This window comes from Dermacentor andersoni, chromosome 1, assembly GCF_023375885.2.
Source record: "Dermacentor andersoni chromosome 1, qqDerAnde1_hic_scaffold, whole genome shotgun sequence".
Classification (NCBI taxonomy): domain Eukaryota; kingdom Metazoa; phylum Arthropoda; class Arachnida; order Ixodida; family Ixodidae; genus Dermacentor; species Dermacentor andersoni.
Genome location: NC_092814.1, coordinates 118090983 through 118113711, shown reverse-complemented (window position 1 = coordinate 118113711; position 22729 = coordinate 118090983). Strand labels below are relative to the sequence as shown.

Genomic DNA, 22729 nt, shown 5'->3' with positions numbered 1-22729 from the left:
GAAAATTCTGTTGGTCAGCTGCTTAAAAGCACAAAATGGCAGAATGCTTGACTGTGGTGTTTGTTTCTTTGTTTGTGGACTTCTTAATGCGCGTTGCAGTTATCAGTGCAGCTGAGTCTATTTATTTATTTATTTCGAATACCTACAGCGCCCGAACGGGCATTATTGTAGGAGGGACTACAGAAAGGCGGGAATCAAATTAATGAGTACATACATACATAAAAAAATCGTTTCCTCACACCTCGGATACTGACAGGTCAACAACACTCTTCGTTACACATCTAGAGACAAATACAAGAATAGGATACTATTATACATATTAGTATGCAAACTCTGCAGGACATAAGTACAGAAATCAAAAACGAAAGCGAAGAAAAAGACCAAGCTGCACGAAACGGCTTGGTGACAAAACAGTGCATCAGAAGTTGAACATCAAATGCTGCAGGTGAGTAGAGAAAGATGAGGGAGGGGAACATCGTGCTGCTTCCGTGCGTGGGCTAAAAATGAAGGAGTTGTCATTGGACCTAAGTAGCTGATTTATCCTTGAGCTGATTTCTTCTACGTATCTTATTGTCATCATTTAAAGAATATGGCAAAAGGCTTGCGCCCTGGGTGGAGCTAATCGAACGTGCCAGGTGACAATAAAAGGTATAATTCGCCATGAATACATAACGTCGTAGATGTCAAAGACAAGGTGCAAGAGGCAAGACTATATAGTGACCTGACAACGTAAGGGAAGGAGAGCGAAAGCTGCAGCAACGAGAAGGTGACGAAGATTGACGCTCGCGGAAGAAAAAATGGGTCTCGGCCAAAGAAGTTTCGGCACTGATCGTAACGTCGAGAAGCCAATACACCACATGCACGCACACGCACGCGCACACACATCATGGCTTCAAGGCCAACCTGAGGACTTCTAAAAGAGTGCTGTCCACAGCTGCGTAAAAACAATGGCAGAAGCGTGTGGCTCTCGGTGGCAACTATGTAGACAAAGGGAAATAGATATGCCAAATTTCGTGCTCCTTAGCCCCCACGAAGTGGCTCAGAGGAGGCTCTTCTAGCCCAGTAATGGGTAAAAATGCATGCCAAAAAACTCACGCACTGTCAATGCCGAGTGCGCAGGGGCATCAGCGTGGTGCATAGTCCAACGCCCACTTTTCGACAAATTTGATCGCACGTGATGCACACTGCACACGATGCCCTAGACGTTTCAGGACCTCCATGTAGAAAGCTGCATTGACAGTTGACTTTCAGGTACACATTCGCAGAGCACAATTCCATGGCTGTCAGAAAACAGGATGAACGTGACTTGTATTGTTGCTTCGTTCTGCGGCGCTTTTCTTTTTCCCGTAGCTCACCTTCATTTTTCCGCTCCTTGATCTGCGACTTCAGTTCGATGTCGTATTTGTAAATACGAGTTTCGTCGCAAGTGACTGCCCTTTTCAAGAATTCATCGCTGTCTCCTGAAGTTTTTCAATCAGTGAAACATTATTTTCGTCAACAGTTTCGGCACCATCCTGGCGCAAGCATTTTTCGTTTTCAAAATTTCACGAAAATTCCGGTGAACCGACGGCTTTCCGAAACCAAGTGCTCCTGATATTTTAGCAGTTATTCGACGGTCACTGAGCAAGAAAGAACGCACACGATCGATGTTTTCGCCTTAGCATCTTAGGTGTAGGGGCGTCCTGATCTTGCACCGTTTTGGTGTCTTTGCGGCCTTCCAGAAAACACTGGACCCACTTGAACATAGTTCTTTCCTTTGAGACACGCTATACACATCGGCATTTTGCAACAATTGGTAAACTTATGGACTATTCTTGTCCTATTTCGCAAGAAATTTGATGTTGACCGTTTGTTCTATCTGTTCCACGATATCCGTTTCGACAAAGGCTAATGGCTATTCAGCAAATCGCACCGGTTCGCACCGGGGCACCACAATGCACCGTTTCATCCAATCATCGTAACCCCATCATCATCGTCATCGTCATCCAATCATCAGCGCCGGTGCAATTGCCGAATTCGCCATTAATATGCGTCGCACAAAAAGTGCACGCATGAAATTCTGCCTTGTCACACAGAAGTGCTGCATGTACGATAGGTCAACGGGGTCATTTTGAGTGGAGAGAGAAAGAGAACGGCGGCGCTACACCCACGTCCACTTTTTGCTTACTGACTATAACTTCTGGGACAAATCTCATATATCCAAGAAGTCGAGAAGCGACTGAACCGGACGGAAATAAGAGTTCACGCCCACGTCGATTCAATTGAAGCCTCTGTATTCTACGCGTTGGCTTAGCAAGTGTTATATGAAGTGCCAGAGAAGTTCTTTGGGTCAAGGTTGTGTGCAATTTTGCAAGAACTCGCTCTCTACATTCTCCCGCTTCGCTTTAGTTCTTATTATATTACTGTTTATTAGAGCACCTGTTTGCTACTGCTTTTCTCTTCTTTCTCATATTTATTAGGCGACCGGAGCCTTTGCGAATCACCGCACTTCCACAGACGAACAAAGGAGGATTGACAATTTCGTAGGAAACATTCCCTTCTTTTTTTTTTTTTTTTCGCGTGATAAAGGGATTTACGTCGCCATTTTATGATTGGTACACGGTTCACAATATTTGCGATCGCTCCTGTAGGAAATGTTAAGCATGGGATCGAGGTAAGCGACAGGCAGCGCGCACTTGTATATAAAGCCGCGATAAGGCTTGCGACTGTTGCGCCCACGACATTGACACGAGAAGCTTCATCCCGTTAAGCCCAAAGCACAAGACAGTTATAGCGTGAAAACTGCGTCTCTTCTCGCGTTTTCACAATACGACTGCGCTCAGCGGAGCCGACAAAGGTGTAGTCTGTCGCAGATATAAAGTCAGAAGACGAAACTTGCCCGACAAAGAACAGAAACGTAGAGACTGCACAATGAGACTACACAGGTTTCGGGAATGCATCGAAAACAGAGTCGCTTGAAATAAAGAAAGATACAAAGTAAGTAAACTTGCCAGCGGAAAGCATTAGCTCGCTGAAATCAAGCTTTTTGTTAATGCATGTTCTTTTCCATTGGTTGACGGCCTTCAATAGTAATATAGCCAGCGTCAGGATTGGCTCGAACCATCTCTTACGATTAACTCTTCCGTAAGAGCTTATTGAGAATACGGGACCTGAAGATGAATTCACAAAGCTTTTTCTTCGTAAGCGCTCTTAGCCGTTGGCTGGCCGCCTCCGCTAATGATATGTCCGGCATCAGGATTGGCTGGAATTTGCTCTTATAAACAACTTCATGCGTAGAAGCTTTTCGTGAATACGGGCCCTGGCCCGTATTCACAATATGATACCGGACATATTATTAGCAAAAGGCGGCCGGTCGATGGCAAAAAGCGCTTACGCATGAAAATCTTTGTGAATTTGGCCGCAGATCATTTCCTATATTAATATCAAACTCGCTAGTAAACATTAAACCTTTCTTGCTTATTTCACATTACGAGGTCCGCGCGATTTATTTTTCGGCATAGACAGCAGATGGCACTACAGTGACCTACATTTCTGTGCTCTCATAAATTATCCCCTGTGGAGAGATTAGGTGTCCTGTACTTCAGGAATACAACTGGAAAGCAAATTAAAAAATTCAGGATCCATCTTGGCCTCCTAAGAAAGCTCTGGGTACGCTAGCAACAAGCAGGTGTCTCTCGCTGCCTATTCTAATTTTACAGACGCAGAAGTTTTATTTATTTATTTATTTATTTATTTATTTATTTATTTATTTATTTATTTATTTATTTATTTGGTTACTATCAGGGCCGTTGAGGCGTTACAGATAGGAGTAGTAAATATTTACATAAATCAATAAAAAGAAGGGGGAGTTTTAACATAGGTGACGATGAAGCACAGATTTGAAAGCTTCAGGTTCAGGAATGGAGACGATGCAGGCGGGCGGGTGGTTCCAGTCTGAGCTGGTCTTGGGAAGGAAAGAATACAAATACTGGTTAGTTCTTCAACTTGGAATGCCTACTTTGAATCGTTTATCAATGCGGGATGATACGTAAATTGGAGCAGTGAAGAGACTTTGTTTGAGTGATTCGTTTGCGTAATATATCTTGTGGAAAGTGGAAAGCCGAGAAAGATGACGCCGCATGGAAAGATCTGGAACGTCTAGGGTTCTTTTCGCAAGTGCGACGCTAAATGCACGAGAGTAGTTAGTCAAAATAAAACGAGCTAAACGATTCTGAACATATTCTAGAGCATTAATCAATGACTTTATATTAGGGTCCCATACGGAAGACGCATATTCCATCTTAGTTCGAACAACCGTTTTATACAAAAGTAATCTTAAGCAACCGAAGCAATTGAAAAATTACGGCGAAGGAAACCAAGCATGCGATTAGCATTGTTAGATATGTGTTCGATATGTGTTTTCCATGAAATGTCACTGCTGATGTGCACGCCAAGATATTTATACACAGAGACATAGGATAAAGGAGAGCCATTAAGAATATATGCACGCGGTTTAGCTTTGGAAGGAACTCGTGTTACTTTCATTGCCTTGTATTTGGATACATTAAGTTTCATGAGCGAAGTATCGCACCATGCATAAATGCTATTAATGTCATCCTGAAGAACATTAGTATCAGATGGGTTAGAAATTTCTCTGTATATAACACAGTCGTCAGCGAACAGCCTGATAGGTGATGTTACGATATCAGGAAGATCATTAATATAGATTAGGAAGAGGAAAGGTCCTAGTAAAGATCCTTGAGGAATACCCGATCTTACTGATGAAAGATTAGAGTTATGGTCATTAGCCGTCGCGTACTCAGTGGGATCACGCAAAAGATATTCAGTCCATTTTAATACTGCATCGTTTATGTTTAGTTTACTATGTTTAAAAAGCAGAAGAGGATGAGACACGGCATCAAATACTTTAGCGAAATCAATGAATGTACAACCAACGACGGAGGAACGATCCAAAGCTGCAAAAAGGTCATTAGTAAAAGCGATTAACTGTGTTTCACATGAATGATTTCTTCGAAAACTATGCTGATTATCTGTAAAAGAGGAATTGGATTCAAGGTGTCTGACGAGGGCAGAATAGATGATTTGTTCAAGTAATTTGCATGGAATTGATGTTAATGATATTGGTCTCTAATTCAAAGGGCTGTGGACATCACCAGACATGTGCACTAGAAACACCTTGCCCACCTTCCAGTCATCAGCGAGCGTACCAGTCTGCAAAGATTGGGTAAAAATCTGACAGCATAAGAGAAGTGCAAGTATTGGTGCTTTTCAACAACTTATTGTTATTATCGTCAACACCTGCGGAGGATGACATTTTAGAGTTATCGACGAGTTAATGCTACATTGCTTTGTGTTCGTGTGCGATGCATGGTAAGAGTTCCTGAACATTCCCTTGCTGGTATATAACATTCCGAGGTGCGCTACTTGGTTCCGCCTCGCTTCTCGCGTGCCTTCACTTCTTTCCTGGAGGTCTCTGCCTGGGCTGTCACTACGACTGCGTCATAACTGCCTGTCCCTAGAACAATATGTCTGTGTTTAGCCATTGCAGATAAGTTCAAAGATTTATGAAATGCGTTAAAGATGAGCCTTTATAACTAACCTCGGATATTCCTAAGCGTGAAAATATTTCCCAAGAGTGAAGAAAAGGAAATCGGCAGAGACAATTAAAACTGCTTACTTGTGGGAATGCGAAAGTATTAAAGTCCCTTTTTGTGAAATGTATCATTTTATGCACTCACTTATACACTCATGACCTGGCGCCATTGGCTGCGTCGTCACGTACCCAGTAACGCGCGCTCTAGGCCACACCCTCCAGTCAGCCAGCACCGTGGAGCCGCCGTGGCGTCGGGGAAGCGTGCTCGTCTCGCACCCTTAAGGCCCGGGTTCGATTCCCACCCAGACCGAAATGTATCACATTTTCTTCTCAAAGCCATTAATTTGCTTTGTTTACAGAAACCTCCCTCAGAAATTTGATGCCAATCCGAGCATTTCCTAACGTGTTTTTACTCTATGCGCCGTCGAACATTTTTGGTGCCATCGCTCAGTCACGCCGCCCCCGACAACGCCAGATTTTCGCGTAACGGGGCATATAGTGCTTTCGCATCAAAAAACTTAATATGCTTTACCTGTAGCGCTCCCACTTAGCTGCAAAATAGTACACCTGCCCACAAGCGCTTTCGAAACACGAAAAACCACCATAAATCAGGATTTTCTTTCGCTACCTGCTGTGAAGACAAAAGCCGAATAGCACACAACGCGGCCGTCTCGGCGAACTGCGCAGTGACTTGCTCAGTTTCAGGTTCTGTGCCCTGGCCGCGAGCAAGTGCTGATTCTTCGAGAGTTCTGCACTCTGAAAGCGTCTGGCGACAGCCCCCAAGTGAACATTGCCGCAATAACCTATTCAACAAGTTCAGGACGCCCTAGTTGTTAGAAAAATACAATCTTTTTGTCAAACGAAGCCAAAGCACTTCAGAAGAAGGGCCCTGAGGTCTTTGCGAAGTTCTAAGGATTTGACGGGCACTACCGTCTCTGGTTGTTGTCTGAGAGTGTCCAACCTCGGTACAGGATTATGAGGCCTGCTGGAACTTGTCGACACGTCTTTATGCTTCATCATAAAACACATCTGTTACCTTCGTAGCTAGTTTGAAATGTCACAGTTCACACTCATAAGGGATTCTAGAGCACAGTGACGTCGGTGAAAAACAATGAGAGGTTTCAAATGTCACTCGAGTCACTAGGCAGCGTAAACGCAAAAGAGGTATTGAAAGAATTCACAAGTCCAGAAAAGTCATATGTGGATGGGGCCAGGACTGGGCAAGATGCTTTAATTATAGTTACATGATACTCTCACAAATTTAGTTATATCTGATACAGAAGTAGCCATTGTGTAATATTATACTTCGACACATTCCTATAAATCCCACTCTATCGATATTGTCCCACCCGCTAGGACGCATACATACACTGTCATTGGTTCGTAAATTAAGTAAAGCATATTAACACATAGAGTGGTTAGACCTTTCTTTTTCTCGATGGGTAAAAATAATTACTGCCAATTTTTTTTTTACCATTGTACGCCGCATTTACATTGCTCCTCTTATATCATACCCAGGAAAAACTAGCCACTGGAGCTCTCTAAGTAGGGAATTAATTCGCAATTTGATCACGGAAAGATAGCCTCCATGTCAACTTCTCGTTTCTCTTTCTATTTTTCTTTTTTTTTTAAACGGCTATGAACTAGTCCATTCCCCACTGACCTACCTATAAGGTGAAATGCACACTGTAGCAGGTACTCTGACCGGTCTTCTACCGCAGAACTGACGACACCATAAGAGAATGCCGATAATGCTTCGTGTTTTATAGAAATGGGCACCTTGAATAGATACTGCCATGCGCCTGACCACGGATTTCGCAATGAGAAAATACCTGTGTTCTTAGATTATCCAGGAAGTTAAAGAGCCGTAGCTGTCAAAATCAAATCGTAATGCAGAATTACAAAGTTCGCCATAACCTTGCAGTTGTACGCATGTATGAACGTGAGCCGCCTTTCTTATTCGCTATTGTTTAGCCATGACAGATGCCTTATTCTGTCATAGCTACCACTGTTCTCATGTTTCCAGGCATTTCAGTGTTCTTTCTTAGCTGTAAAAAGGGAGCGCCGCACAATTTCTATTCTCTCGCTCTCTTACATTTATAATAGTGTAGGAAAATATGGCTTTGACGTGCGCTTGAAAACACTGTAATTAAGGAGAAAATACTTGACCGGCGTATTTAGGCAGTAATTAAAGAGCAAAATATGGCATTTCGGCCCGTCATCATGCGGATCCGCGCCGCGATTCTCATAAGATAAGGAGCCTTAATTCGAAATTCCAGAGAAGACAAAAACGATAGCCCTCATTGGCTTCCATAGTCCAACCTGCGGTAGCGTAACGAAGCAGCACGTGAAAAAGTACCATAATATACGTCGGCGCAGCACTTGCCTACATATGATGCTTCACTGACTCATAATAGAGTGTTTTAGTTGAGCGTCTTTACGGTACGCTCCGCTCCGAGCTGCCCCGCTAAGCCACAGCGGAGCGGCGGGCAATTTTCACGTTTTAGTTATACGTTTAGCGTAGCGGAGCGGACCTTTCGTAGTTGCAGCGCCCCCTGGCCAAATTCAGGGTAATGAAAGAAAATAAAAACACCTATTGATCACTCTTATACAGTAAAACGTATATATGTATATATATAACTTATTTCTCCATGAAGTATCTAGACGTGCACTTGTAATGCGTTACCGGTCCATTTGATCCAATGAAAAATAAAGCGCCGTCTTGGGGAACGCCACGTGATAGCCAGCGCGCTTGCTTTCAGCATCCAATCCAATCCAAGCCAAACCGCTGCGCAGCACGCTCCGCTCAGGCAGCTTCTTAGCGGACCGTGTTCCTCGCTCCGCTAGCCCGCTTACGGCTAAGCGGACGGCGCACGCGCATTCGCGCTTCCGCTCCGCTTAACTGCTTAGTGGAGCGTAAACACGCTCAACTAAAACACTCTAATAACAATCTCAGCCGAAAACGCATTACGCAATACGTTCCAACACACTAGATGCTTGCATTCGTAAAGCAAGGAACACTTGTCGAACAGATAAGCGCGAGCGGTTAGAGAGACGAAAGAAGCTGGCATGAAAAAAACTGCATTGAGGGATGTGTCCCGTAGACAGGGGAGGGGGGGAGCACAATGGGCAATTGTGGTGCAAGACGGGAGGAAAAGGTGGGCAGACGTGAGGAATATTCTTTCGCCGTGCAGTAGCAGTTCCAACGTTACCCCTCAAAGTGGCCTAAAACTCACACATTATTGCTGGCTTACCCTGTAGGTGTATCAGGCACGAGTTCGGTTTCTGTCGAGGCTTCCCCGAAGAGACGCTACCTTTTTCTGTGTAGGTTTTGGTGGAGCATGTCGTTCACCGACGCCTACGCGTTCCGCATGCATAGGGATGCACATAGGCCGCAGCGAGTGACCACTGCAGGAAAAGGTATGTCATATTCTGGGCCTGTGCCCGCCGTCCTGTGCGTGCAAAGAAAGTCACTACTTGGACAAGGGGCCCCTGTCGGAATAAATAATTCTACATCATCGACAGTGCTTATCATCAGTACTTATCATCAGTCCCATCGTTGGGAAACAAACTGACGTTCTTCGATTTCCCAGAACAGGTTCTACATTTCCTGGGCCATTCGTCCTCCCTCTTAATTATAATGGGTGATGTAAATATAAACATGTTGCCGGATGACATATCATTCAGACAGCTTGCTGGTCTAATCAATTCGTTCATGTGCACAAACTTTTCTCGGAACCCACCAGGCTCACGGCGCAAACGGCGACTTTACTTGATGTACGCATAACAAATGTACGCCCAGTTGACTGTTCTGCGGGGCTGTTATCCGCTAAGTGATCGTCTGCCTGTATTTTGCTTCATTCCTTACACGCGTAAACGAGGGGAAGGAGGGAAAAAAAGGTATGTTTTCACGCAATATCATTAGTAAATTTCCGTTCCCTGATTCTATCAACAGACTGGTCATGCGTATTTGAAAAACAATATACAAATGCTCCATACGAGTTCTTTTTTTTTTTTTAATGATTAAGTCTTACGACCAGGCGTTTTCGTTGAAATTTTGCAATTAGAGGAGTAGGAAAATGAGAAATCCTGGGATAAATGCTACTTTGTTAAAGACGATAACACGAAAGACAAAATGTATCGCTTGTTTGTAGAATGCAGGAATGGGCAACTGTTCACTGATTTCAAAAATTACACAAATAAGGCCACCGCTCATTTAAAGCAAGCAAAAATTAAGTACTATGAATGGTTATTCTAAAATAAAACAATAGCCCTAGGAAAGTTTGGAATGAAGTCAGAGACTTAACTTCTACGAAGAGACAAAATACCGAGATAAACATAAACACAGCCACTGGTCGTTGACCGGCAGAGAAGCAGCAGCTTCTTTGAATTAATATTTCGTTTCCAGTACCGAGCATCCCGACAGGGGGGAACCCATGGCGCCACCTGTAGTGAGCAAATTCAGTCTAACTAAGCGATACTTTCACCTGTTACTCCTGCTGAGGTTGTGCAACTACTGCTTAAAGTAAACAACAACGTCTCTGCTGGGTATGACGATGTTAAACCAGTACCACTGAAATATATTACCGATATAATTGCACATGTATGTATTGCATAGTTCACATTATAAACAGAATACTTGAAACCGGTATCTTTCCAGATCTTCTAAAAATAACCAGAGTATGCCCAATTTACAAAGGATGTGATAAACACTTAAAGACAAACTACCGGCCGATATCTGTTTTACCTGTCCGAATAAGGGTGTTCGAGAGTGCCCTGCAAAACTCTTTCAGTAAATATAACGTAATTAGTGACATGCAATATCGTTTCCAAAAAAATAAATCTTGTGAAGCAGCTCTTTTTAACATCAAACATAAGACAATAACAACTATTGAAAATAGAATGTACATATTGTGTTTATTTGTAGACATCAGGAAAGCCTTTGATTCAGTATGCCACAATTTATTAATTAGCAAATTGGAACAGTATGGTGTACGAGGTATCGTACTCGAAATTTTACGACATTACTTAACAAATCGTTATCAATATGTCAGCATAAATAATGATGTTTCATCGCTTCTCAGGATCCCTTTAATAAAGTTCTTCGTATCCGTATCGCAGGCGGAAATCATAACGGGTGTTCCACAAGGATCAATGCTTGGACCTCTTTTGTTCATAATTTATATTAAGGACATGTGTGACATCCCCGAGTCTTCTCAATTAGTTATGTATGCAGACGATACTAAGATGTTCTTTGCAGCTGCTACTATAACAGAGCTCGAATGGAAAGTTAATAATTACCTGATACAACTCTCTTGCTGGTTACAACAGAACAAGTTACACATGAATTATTCTAAAACAAAATATATCATCTTTGCCCCTACTAATAAACCACGCAACTGCAATATAGCTATTCTTTTTGATGATACGATGATAGGATGATAGAACAGATAAAATATCGGAAATTTCTCGGAGTGTGGTTCCAGGAAGATTTCGCCTGGAACATGAACGTCAGCAAAATTGCTGTGGAACTAAGTAGAACTGTCGGTTGCTTATATAGACTGAGCACTCTGGTTCCTCCACAGTTGCAACATTCCTTGTACTACGCACTTTTTTTATTCTCGATTAACCTATTGCATAATAATTTGGGGCACTACTTCGCAAAAAATTATAATAAACTGATAGTACTGCAAAAAAGAGTCTCACGTGCGTTCGAGGGATATCGGGGCCTTGTGCAAAACTTTAGGACCAAGCCACCTTTAAAAAAAAAAAGATTCTATGTTAAAGGCAAACCAGGTCTACTATTACAAGTTGATGCAATACATTAAACAAAACAAATCACAGTATATCCTGAATGTACCCGCCAATCTGCATCAGAGCTTACACCAACATGACATGAGAACACCTAAAATAAGACGCAATTACGGAAAACAACTTGTCAGTTACCAGGCACCTACACTGCTAAATCGCCTACGTGATTTTGATAATGAAATCATGGGAGGGCCGAATAAATCATATATTTTCTCATTGCGAACAATATTGAGTTTGTCTGATTAGAACCGTAATATAAATTGTCATTCTTTCGTTTCTTTTCGGGTTATAATTGTAGTTCTAAACAAAATGTACCTAAAGTGTATTTTTTGAAGACATGTTGTTTTCTTTTTCCTTCTTATTTTTTTTACGAAAATTTTCTCCGCTTCGCAACAATATCTTGTATCCAACCCTCCAGTTGATTTCGGCATGTATATATAATTTGTATGCTGCGTACGGCTTGCGTGCGGAATTGTTGTAGGAGCAGAAGCCCTCGTCAGGCCACACGGCCTTTAGCTTCTGCTTCCTTTCTGTTGTAAACAGGAGAAATAAATCCATCCATCCATCACATCGGAAGATGGTACAAGCGTTATTGCAATTCTTGCGATCCACTAGCCCGGGTAAACGCTTGCGGTGGAAATGCGATTACTGATTTTTACAGTGAAGCTGTTTTTGGCTAGGTTTTGGCGGATCTAATCTCCGTAGACATAGACCAACAATTTTTCATAGGTGGACCGATCCCGAAGACAGTGCAATGCCGGGCCGACCCGCGGCGGAGGCGCAGTTCGCCATTAAGGGCCCACATTCACAGCGTCGCTGCTCGTACTTCTTCACAAAGTGGAAGGGCCCTGAACTTTTTGTTTAACTATTTCTTTATATCGTATACGATCCCCATTTCAACCACCCCAGTCCAGGGTAGAAAACCGGAAATTTACATCGTTAACTTCCCTACCTTCCTTCTCTATCTGTCTTTTTTAAGATGCAAGCTATATCAAACACGCAAAAAACAACATGATACAGATACTCTTGCCCATCTTGCTTGGAAGTTGCCCTCACTAAAGTTTATTCAGCAGTAATTGGAATGGCTGACAGACCTCATTTGATGTCTGCGGCTGCAAGGAGAACATTGACCAGCAATTTGAAGCACAAAGACAACCTATGTCCAACGCATTGAGGAAACTGGATGATCATCTTCTGAGGGAACAGACAATGCTAGAACACTGTACCCACCAATCATCGCCTCACAAGGCAATGAAGGCACTGTTGTGCTTTCTGAGAACACTTGGCTTGGGCGAGCGCCTTTGACTTTGTGGTGTTGTCCGTGCACGTCTCTCTATCGCCACCTCTCTCTTTCTCCCTTCTTTCTATTCCCCTTCTCCTTTTCCCTAGCGCAGGGTAACCGACCGGAATCTTGACTGGATAACGTCCCTGGCTTCCCTTTCTCTCTCTCTCTCTCTCTCTCTGCCCTTAAACTTTAGAACATACGCATGTGCCGTGAAGTTTATAACTATGAAGCTATAATTAATGCAATTGATTTAACTAGTGGATGAATTGCATAACGTCTTTTTTTTTTTTTTTTTTTTCAGATGATGTCCGCGTGGGCAAATAATTAATCTGTAGTGGCATAATTCCGGCAAATATTGTAGGCTTTTTTTCTTTAAGTATTCGAAGCAAAAAGAAAACACTACAAATAGCACTCCTGAGTGGGTATGATGTAAGAATTCCTTTCGTTAGATTCAGTGCATACAAAGCCGGATGCGCCACGGACTCAATGAATAACTGGCCTCAGAAATTCGAGATATATCAAGCCACCTTGACAAGGGACACAACATAATCTTTCAATGGCTTCCAGGACATTGCAACGTAAGCGGGAATGAACACGCCGACGAAGCCGCTCGATCTACGCATGAAATTGGTAAATGTGTCTTGATTCCGCTTTCGCGAACAGACGCTGCGGCTGGGCTGCCATTGATGTCCGGTGAATGTACTTTGCCCCTGTGGCACTCAAACGGTTTCACCATGTGTCGTTTGCGTTCGTTTTCTCCGGATATACGGATGCATCTATCACCTGGGTTACCACGACGTGAACAGACCATGTTGTACCATATGTGGCTAGACGTTGCATTTACCAACTCTTATGACTACCTTACTGGAATGAACAACAGCCCCACGTGCGACACATGCAGCTGTGAAGAGACGCTCACACACATTATCTGTGTCCGCCCGCGCTCGAGCGCCGAGGGACAACTGTTGTGCAGAGTGCTGAACCAAATGGACAATCGTCCACTGTCAGAACTAAAACCTTTAGGCCAGTGCTCCCAAAGAACATCCTTGCTGAAGGCCTAATTCGCGTTACTAAGATTCCTGGAGTCTACGGGTCTTCACGATAGACTTTAATAACGCCGTCCCTATCGCTGTATAGTGTACGTGTTTTGTTCGTGCTCATCTCTCTCTCTCTCCCTTCCGCTCTCTTTCTCGCTTTATCCCCCTACTTCCTCCTCTCGTGCAGGGTAGCCAACTGGGACTGCCTCTAGTTAACCTCCCTGCCTTTCTATACATCCCCCCTCTCTCTCTCTCTCTCTCTCTCTCTCTCTCTCTCTCGTTTGATTCTATTTCTTTCGTATCATCCACCATCCTCGGCCAGCCAATCCTGGTTATTAAGTTGGCCGTCCGGCGCTCGGACCTCTGTACAAGGGCGAAAAGGCACAGCCATTAGAATAGAACCGTTGCATTAAACCGCGGCCCCGGATTCTTCCGGTTATATTACTTTACTCTTTCGTGTGCTGAGAAAGCGCGGCTTTGTATTCATCAGCCTGAATTGCTTGCGGTCGCCTGAGTCTGAGCTTGCGGAGCTGTCCCTTGAACATATTTCAATAAGAAAAAAAAAATGACAACCATTCCACTCTGTGAAGATGGAATGGCAACGAAAGCTGACGACAGTCAAAGCTCTCAAACGAAAAGCAAAATGCTTTCGCTGCCGTTCCATCTTCACAGAGTGGAATGGCTGTCATTTCTTGCGCTGCGAGTCTGGCGTCGTTGCTCGCTCAGATGTGCCCGGGCTCGCGATTGTCGTTTTCGTTCAGCATCGCGGGAACGTTCTTCGTGAGTGTTCGTTTCGCGCCGGCGCCATTTACTTTCTCGTTGTTGTTCCCTCCTGCGCTCCTCGTACGCATGTTGTTCTTCGGGTGTACGAACTATACGTGTCCGCCCCATCGATAACGCAGCTGTTTTTAGCGCCAATACCTCTCCTGCTTATATACTGCGATAACCTAGACCTCACACTATTGTTCACTGCGAGCGTTCTAATCTGTTCCGCATATTGATATCTGGGCCGCGATTTTGTAGTGATGCCTTTATCGATGCTATTCCTTTTCGCGCTTTTTCAGTGGTCAGAGCGACGCTCCGCTAGCGTTATCAGTGGGATCAGCCGCCGGTGAACGGTGGATGGTAAGAGCGGCATAGAATCGAGCGGCAGGCATCGCTACGAAATTGCGGTCCTGCGCCGCTACGCTGCATCCATATTGTTTGTAAGAAATCGCTAAGTCCGTTTCTATTGCCGGACGCCGAAAAAACTACGGAAGGTTAGTCATATACAGCTTTCGCTGTAAAAGTGAGCGCGTTTTGCTTTTAGAACATATTAAAATCATGAAATAAAAACCAGCATGCCGTTTTTTTTTAATTTATCTTTATACCTGCACAACATAATCCAAACCCTATAGCATAGCATTCGTTTACTATAGCGGGGCACGCGCAGTCGTGTACAGCGGTTACGACTTTCTGCTGCTGATCTCAAGGTCCCAGATTCCATTCCTGGCTACGGCGGCCACATATAGACGGGGGTGAAATGCTAAAAGGCTCGTGTACCATGCTTTGGGTGCATGTTGAAGAACCTCACGAGGACAAAATTAATCCGGAGCTCTGCACAACGGCGTCCATTATAACCAACTGGGCAGTTTCGAGACGTGCTTAAACAACACAATTCAATTCAGCTCAACTCAATTCAACTTTTATTTAGAACGCACTTTAAGGAGGCCCGGGAGGTTATCCATAGCACCTTACTACGGCGTCTCTCACTGCCCAGGTGTTGCTTTGGTGTAACAAAGCATATTAATCTGACCTAGTCCAGCACGACGAAACAAAAGTGGAAAAGTCTGTTCTTGCTGTGTCAACCATCTTTGAAAACGCAACAGGGTTCACATTCTCAGAGCACTTGGTACGCCACAGCGGGCAGTTGGGTTCAAAGGTACAGGCGCCAGCGAATAATGACCGCGAGCATACTTTATTTAGCGAAGGCCATCTACCAATGAAACGTATTTCATACGAGCAGAGAGCGAATGGAAGAGGGCTGGATGTAGGATGTATTTAGAAAACTTGACGTTCACAAATCACAAATTCTATACCTCGGTTGTTCGTAAATTCACCACTTTGTCATCCTGACTGGCATGCACTGGTTTTAACTAAGCGTTCTAGTGCACAAACTCCTTCGTAGACGCGGCCTTCTGGGCCCATATTGTCGAACCTCCTCACCGAATTCTCAGAGCTTTTTTTCTTTTCTTTTGCTAAGAACTGTTTCCCAGATGCCGGCCGTTTTCGCTAATGATATGGCCAACATCACGATGGGTTGGCAGCTGCTGTTACGAACAATTCGAACGCAAGACCTTCTTGTGAACACGGCCCCCCACGCGCAAATGTCGTTCCCGATTCGCCACCACCGCGACAATCATCTCGTTTTCACGCAAATCGCTATCATGCACTGGTAGGCGCCCGAATACTGGCCAGTGAGCAAACGCACTTGTGTTAAAAGTTTTCCGAATGCGGGAGCCGCAGTCTGCTGCTACGAATATGGCATACTTCACATGCAGTGCCACTTCTTTGTTGAAGTATGTCAACCACGCAGCGGATGTGCTGTGCACGCGCTATATATATCGTACAGCCTCATCACGGTTGTTTAGAACGCACGAGCGGTACGTGCACTTCTGATTGCGTTTCTTTGCTCAGTCTGGGAGGTGCCGCTGGTCGAGAGGGACTTTTGATTCTTGGCATACGCTGCCAAATGCCAAAATAAAGTGGAAATGATGTGTATTCTGATTCTGAAACAACCAAGCAACTGACATTTGCGCTTCCACCCTGCAACGATGAAAGTCGAAGCGGTGAACGATCGGTCACACGCGACGATAAGCGATCGCCGTCATTCCGCTGACTGGTGATAGCGATGGAGGGAGAAATAAAGGATGTATAGAGAGGCAGGGTAGTTTTGGTTGGCTATACTCCGCACGGGGGGAGAGGAAAAGAAACAGAGATTAGCACAAATAACATAAACCGCGTAAACAATCCTGAAATAGCAGCGGTAGCAGGCAGCATCATCAAAGTCTGTTACGTAGGCCTGTCGATCTCGGGAACTTTATCAACGCAAAATTAGCTTTCTGCGCGGAGTTCCTTGGTGATAGTGAAGGAGCCCTTGGCGTACGTAAAGTGCGTCAGCTCATAAGGTGGAAATACCAAAACCAATGGAAGGCGAGGCGCAGAAGCAGCGGCACCCTGCTCACTCAGTAGCGCCTGCTGAGGAGTAGCAGACTGACCCACTCCGTCTCGAGCCAGTGCCCTTCTCCGCTAAACAATGCAAACGCGCACAATATGTAATCCAGCGCTACAGTAATCTAGACAATCGTGGCGGGAGCTGTACAGAGGGTCATCAGTGCTGCGAGCTATTAAGCAATATCTTTACGTTAGCTTAACGATAATTTGATCCTTTACTCCTGCATACCCGCACATCAAAAATCACGGCCCGTGTTTAGAATGTTTTTGTTCGTAAGTGCTTTTGTAATAATATGTCCATAATGATGATTGACTGGAATTTGCTCTTATAATTCCATGCGCTAGCTCTTAGTGAGTACGAGCCAGTGCCCGTATTCACAAAAACCTCGTACGCTAGAATCCTTCATAAGTGAAGAATTGAACCAATCCTGATGCCAGACACATTATTGTTGGATTTAGTCGGCCAATGGCAAAGACTAGTGAGGAAAGAAAAGCTTTGTGAATTCGAGCCCAGTGCTCACACTCACAGACCTTCTGTTATACAAGAGTGTTTACTCATTGGTGAGCATTCGGGCACCCGCTATTCACAATAACCATCAGCATGACAACTAAACGACAGTCGCATCGATGACCAATCGCAGACGGCAGTTACGCAAGGGTATTTTTGTGAATACGGGCACATATCGTAATTGGTTCGCTTAGTCACGTGTAATATTTGTAAGTGACAAATAATAGGCTCCCTGGATAAATCACATCGTAGCACACATTCAGCGCGCCATGAGTGTCTGGGGTAACGTGCGTAATTGCGTGCGCACCAGCCCCAGAGCCAGGCTGCATGCTACGGCAAGTTTCAACGTCATGCGAGCGCTCGCCCTGACCCACGTGCCTTCGTATTGAATCCCCCCTCGAATGCTTCAAGCTCGCCATCGTCGAGAGCGAGAATGCGTGGCGGCGCTAGAGAGCAGAGTCGGCTATATGCGAGGCAACGACGGGCAGCTGAAGTCTCCGATCGCTCGCTCAGTAACGATCCGCAGCGTCGGCTGACCTAATTTCGCATGACGACCCCGAACAGCCGGCTACCCGATCTCATCGACATCTGCCAAACGGAGCAGAATAGCGAAAGGGAGACTCTCGCCAGGTTGCGGGGATGCGATTCTCCTCAATTTAAAGAACAACCAAATAAGTCACGGCGCCTGCACTTGCCCTTGCTCGCTATATGTACGGGGGCTCAATTTCCATCATTCGCCTGACTCCTCTCACATTGCACTCGCGGCTGCATCGTAAGTCGAATGGAAAGCGAACGGCGGCCGTGGGTGCTGAAATGTAGCTAAACAGCGAGTATGCTTCGCATGCGGTGGTGAAGGTTCGAACGGAAGAGAGAAGCTACGAAATGCAGGCACACCATCACTTGCACGGTCCCTGCTGGTAGCCGGAACACGCACGGCGCATATGCAGTCCAGCGCCTCGTGCGCGTCGTTCTTGTCCTTCCCTGAGAACTCGCTTTCTAGCAGCCGGGCACACTTATAGTAGCTCGTCATAGTAGCTCTGCTCCGTATACCTTTACATTAGAAAATGAATCGTCAAAGAAACCAAAATCAGCCGAAGTTGGGAGGTGATGCGCCGCGCATTCGTGCGCATCTGAGGCCAAATCCACAAAGCTTTTCGGTTTCAAGTGCACCTTGCCATTGGCCGGCCACCATCGCTAATAATATGTCTATCGTCAGGATTGGCTAGAATTTTCTCTTACGAACTATTCGCTTCTCCCGTGAACGAACTACCAGAAGCAGCCGTTGGACACGCCGCCGCACTTCAGCGGCGAGCACCGATAAAATGCGGTTTGAGAGCGACAGGCACATATTCTGTGCCTTCGCTATGGTTTTCATCGCAGTGGCAGAGGACCTATGCAAACGTTCACCTGGCGGAATTTGGTCGTATCGTACAGTCGCGAGCAAACGTCTACGTACCACAGATGTCGCGAAAACAGTTTCTTTATTCCTTCACAGCCTGTAAGCACATAGCCGCAAACGTTGCGCGGCTGCGTCATAATTTTTTTTTCTGCTGCCGCGGGCTCTAAACATTTGCCCTCGAAAACAGATTACACCATTGGGAGTTTAATACAATTTACTGGACGAGTTCGTTCCGGCGCACAGGAAAGACACGAAATGCACGAATTCAAGGCAGGGTGCCTTCAAGATTAACAGTACGGATGCCACCTGTAGCACCCATCCCGCCTTGTTCTTGTTTTTTTCTAGGCACTCTGTCTTCAGTTCACGGTACAACAAATTCGTTGCTAATGTACAGAATCGCTAATGATCTCTCACATTTAATGATTTACAGTTGTGCATAGTACGTGTTAAAACATTTGCATTGCTTAAGTAACACCTCACTCTCACCACTCAAGTAACGACAGCAATATGTCGGAAATAGAAGCTGTCGCATACGTATTTTTTACTTATATTGAAGTTGCATGTGAAGGCGTGCCCGTTTGTCTCTGTACATGTGTGTCTGTGTGTGCGCCCGGGCGCAAGTGAACTCTCCTTAGACCCTTCCGGATATAGTTCATGTAGACCTCATTTTACTTACTCGCGTATCCCCAGGGTCTGCGAGGAGTTGCAAGTCTTGCACACAATTGCTATATACAATATCACATAGTATCTAGTCTAGTTATCAGCGTATGTTAATTTAGAAACAACATGAAAAGCGCGGAACGTAGGGCACCTATTTTTATATAATGTCACAACTACAGTGAACGTTGCAGTTACTTGCTCAATAATGCTATTAGGATATCTATAAATGTAACGAAAAACGTATATATATATATATATATATATATATATATATATATATATATATATATATATATATATATATAGTATTGTTGTTGTCGGAGTTCCACCGAATGCCTGATGTTTGGGGTCTGTGCGTTGATTTGGAGGCGAAAAGGCCGCAAATACTATATAGATGGAATGTGGTTGCTAAATAACACGTCATGTTTAATCTAGCTGCCGTAATTAATTTTATTTTTATATGCAGACCTAAGAACCCATATTTATATATAGCGTTCACCCCCGCAAAAGGGAGGCGTGTTCTTCAAAAATTAGCCAGTAAAAGAATGACGTCACTTATTATTCTACACCATCTTTCACCTTTGACTACATTTGTTCCCAGACAACTGAAATAAAGCAATGAACGGCAATTTAGGCATTTTGACTGGTCTTAACGGATGGTGAAGAGAACAACACGTTATGCACCTCGCTTATTTTTGTGCTTCTGAGTGTGAAACAAGTACATGACGTCCCGAGATTAACAGCGTTCAGTTCGTTTTTATTCTAGCAGCATTTCTGAAATGCAATGCAAATTACTGAAGCTAATAATGGACGCAAGATGAGCTGGTAATGAATATGTTTCAACACGACTAGCCAATAACAGTGCTTTTTATATTGAATTGTGATCACAAACGCTACGATTACTGCGAGGTTTCTCACTGTGACAGAAAACAGTTGATGTTAACAAGCCAGGCCATTGGCTGTATTACATACTAGCGGAGTTACCGGAGCATTTCCTTGTATTTAACAAATACCTAAAGGGAAATATTACCAGTAGCATCTCTATTGTCATCGGCATGCCCAACATGCATTCTCTAAAGATTGCCTGCAAAATAATGGCGATCAATTCAAATGAACTGCTCACGGCTCGTATTCAAGTGACGGCATTAAACGCATGGTATTTCCTTACCAGAAGCATACAGTGCGCAGAGAGAAAGGCAGAGACAAGCAATGCCAGCATCCACGCGCAAGACGACCGATAGAATAGTGCGCCGAATGTAACGGCGCTACTTGTGGTAGGCTCGCACGAGTCCAAATACTCGGTTGCCGCGGCTCGTAGTGCGCGGACCGCGATACGTTCGCAGTGCGGGAACTGCCGGCACAGAAGCTCGCGTGTCGTGCTACGGTTCTCGTGCAGACGTGAGCTCGCTCCGCGGCGGCGGGACCTGCTTGGAGAAGGCTGCGAACGCCGGGCAGCCTTGCCCAGACAGACCGCCGACAAAGGACCCTCGCCCGTCGTCACTGCCTCCGAGAACAGCTGCTGGCGCACCGCAGCGGGGCCCGAGCGCTGGGTCCGCCTGCTAAGCCTGACACGATCCGGCTGCCGGTCAGACAGAGCCATCGACGAGAGGACGCATCTCTCTTCGACTCCGAGCGATTGCCGCAACAGGCTTTTTGCGCGCTCCGCCATCGCTGCCACGACCGCGTCGCCGCCGACCGAGCGCACCGCGAGAGAAAAAAAGCCTTCCGCACGAGGAGCACGGAACGAAGATGAGCTCACGTTGTTGCTTCCGAGGAGCCGTCAGTCACTGAAGCCGCACGAGTGCCGCTCGGCGACGACCTCGGCCGAGCAGGTCGCAGGTGTCACACCACGGCTCAGTTGCTGCGCGGCTCGCACGGTGGCCCGTCGCGAGACCAGTGGCCGGTCCGTCGCTGACGACGTCGAGGACTTCGCGGCGAGCCGGAAGTTTCACTGAGGCCTCAGTGAGGCCAGAGAAAGCCGGGTGCGCGAGCGAAAGGTGCTGCCGAATTCGGAAGTGACGTCGTGGAGGGGCTCCGAGATCGCATGCGCGGACCAGAGCGGCTGCCTCTGCGCCGATCGATGGCGCGCGGCCCGCTGCTCGTCGGGCCCATCGCGACCTGGCACTTGGCGCCTGTCAACTGTGTGCTGCGGTCGGCATTGCGAAATCAATGCCGCTCTGGCGTCTCGGTCGTGGGCAGCGCGCGTCCCTCCAAATCATGTAGCGCCAGTCGCTAACCACGCGCACCACCGCCACCGGCCTGCGCCGCGGTCACCAAGCTCTCCAGCTGATGTGTAAATATGTTTCCGGTTCCCGGCGCCGTACTTGTGGGCCGCTCCAGTTAGTCGAGGAGACGACGATTGCCCGGCGTTAGCTTGACGATCTGATTTCCTAAAGATACCGGGCATAAAATCAATGCGCAGTCCACCACATTGAATACAGAGTCACCTGTTGAGTCGAATGCGGCGCGTCGGCGGTGTTCGGATCACATATGCGACATGAAAAAAAAAAAAAAGAAGAAGCTCGTTTCCGCTTCTGACTAAAGCAGTCGCGAAGAAACTCAAGTCTTGGTGAAATATCTGGAAATAACCATGCTAGCAAATAATAACGGGCCTGGAAAAAAGAAACACGCTTGACCGCGCTTGTGGCTCGAAATTTCTGCGCAGGCAAAGCTTCGATTTCGGCACTTAAGCAGTTTGATTATTTCCTCTTGTGTGCGAGCTTATACGACTGCAAAAGAAGAAAACGTTGCCATATCGTAGCGAATCACCACTTTTGATCACAGCTAAAAAGCTGAGAAGTGATTGTGAAGTGTTTCAACGTTCCAGTGTTCAGAGGCAGATTTAGAGGCTAGGCTGTGGGTGAGGCGGCGCTTCTCCCTCAGCACATACACATACACTATACTTCGTTCCACACATAGCAGTCAACACTGTGAAGGCTAGAGAGACTTCTTGCAGTGCCTTCGTTCGCACTTGGATATAGCTCGATGTTTTTTGACCGCAATTGTGCGCAACTGTTCTTTGTATAGTCTCAGTATTGAATGAAACAAGTATTAATCCTTAGAAACAAACACACTGTCGTATACGGTTGCTAGTGCATTGTATTAGATCGTTTTTATTTACGTTGTTCTTTTCGAGTTTTTTATTTGCAACCCGTCGCGAGGAGCCTCATGTGCATGCTCGAACGAGCGAACGCTGATGGCGCGCAGCGAAGCATAGACTGAA

At 45.5% G+C, this 22729-nt stretch overlaps 1 protein-coding gene across 1 annotated transcript in view; it reads right to left on the bottom strand.

The window, feature by feature from the left end:
* LOC126545734 (probable G-protein coupled receptor CG31760) overlaps nucleotides 1-22435 on the bottom strand; it is a 211909-nt gene extending 189474 nt beyond the window's left edge. The window contains exon 1 of the mRNA XM_050193686.3: nucleotides 21266-22435. The gene's annotated coding sequence lies outside the window, so the exon portion shown is untranslated. The remainder of the gene's footprint in view (nucleotides 1-21265) is intronic.
* Nucleotides 22436-22729: the final 294 nt, after the last annotated feature.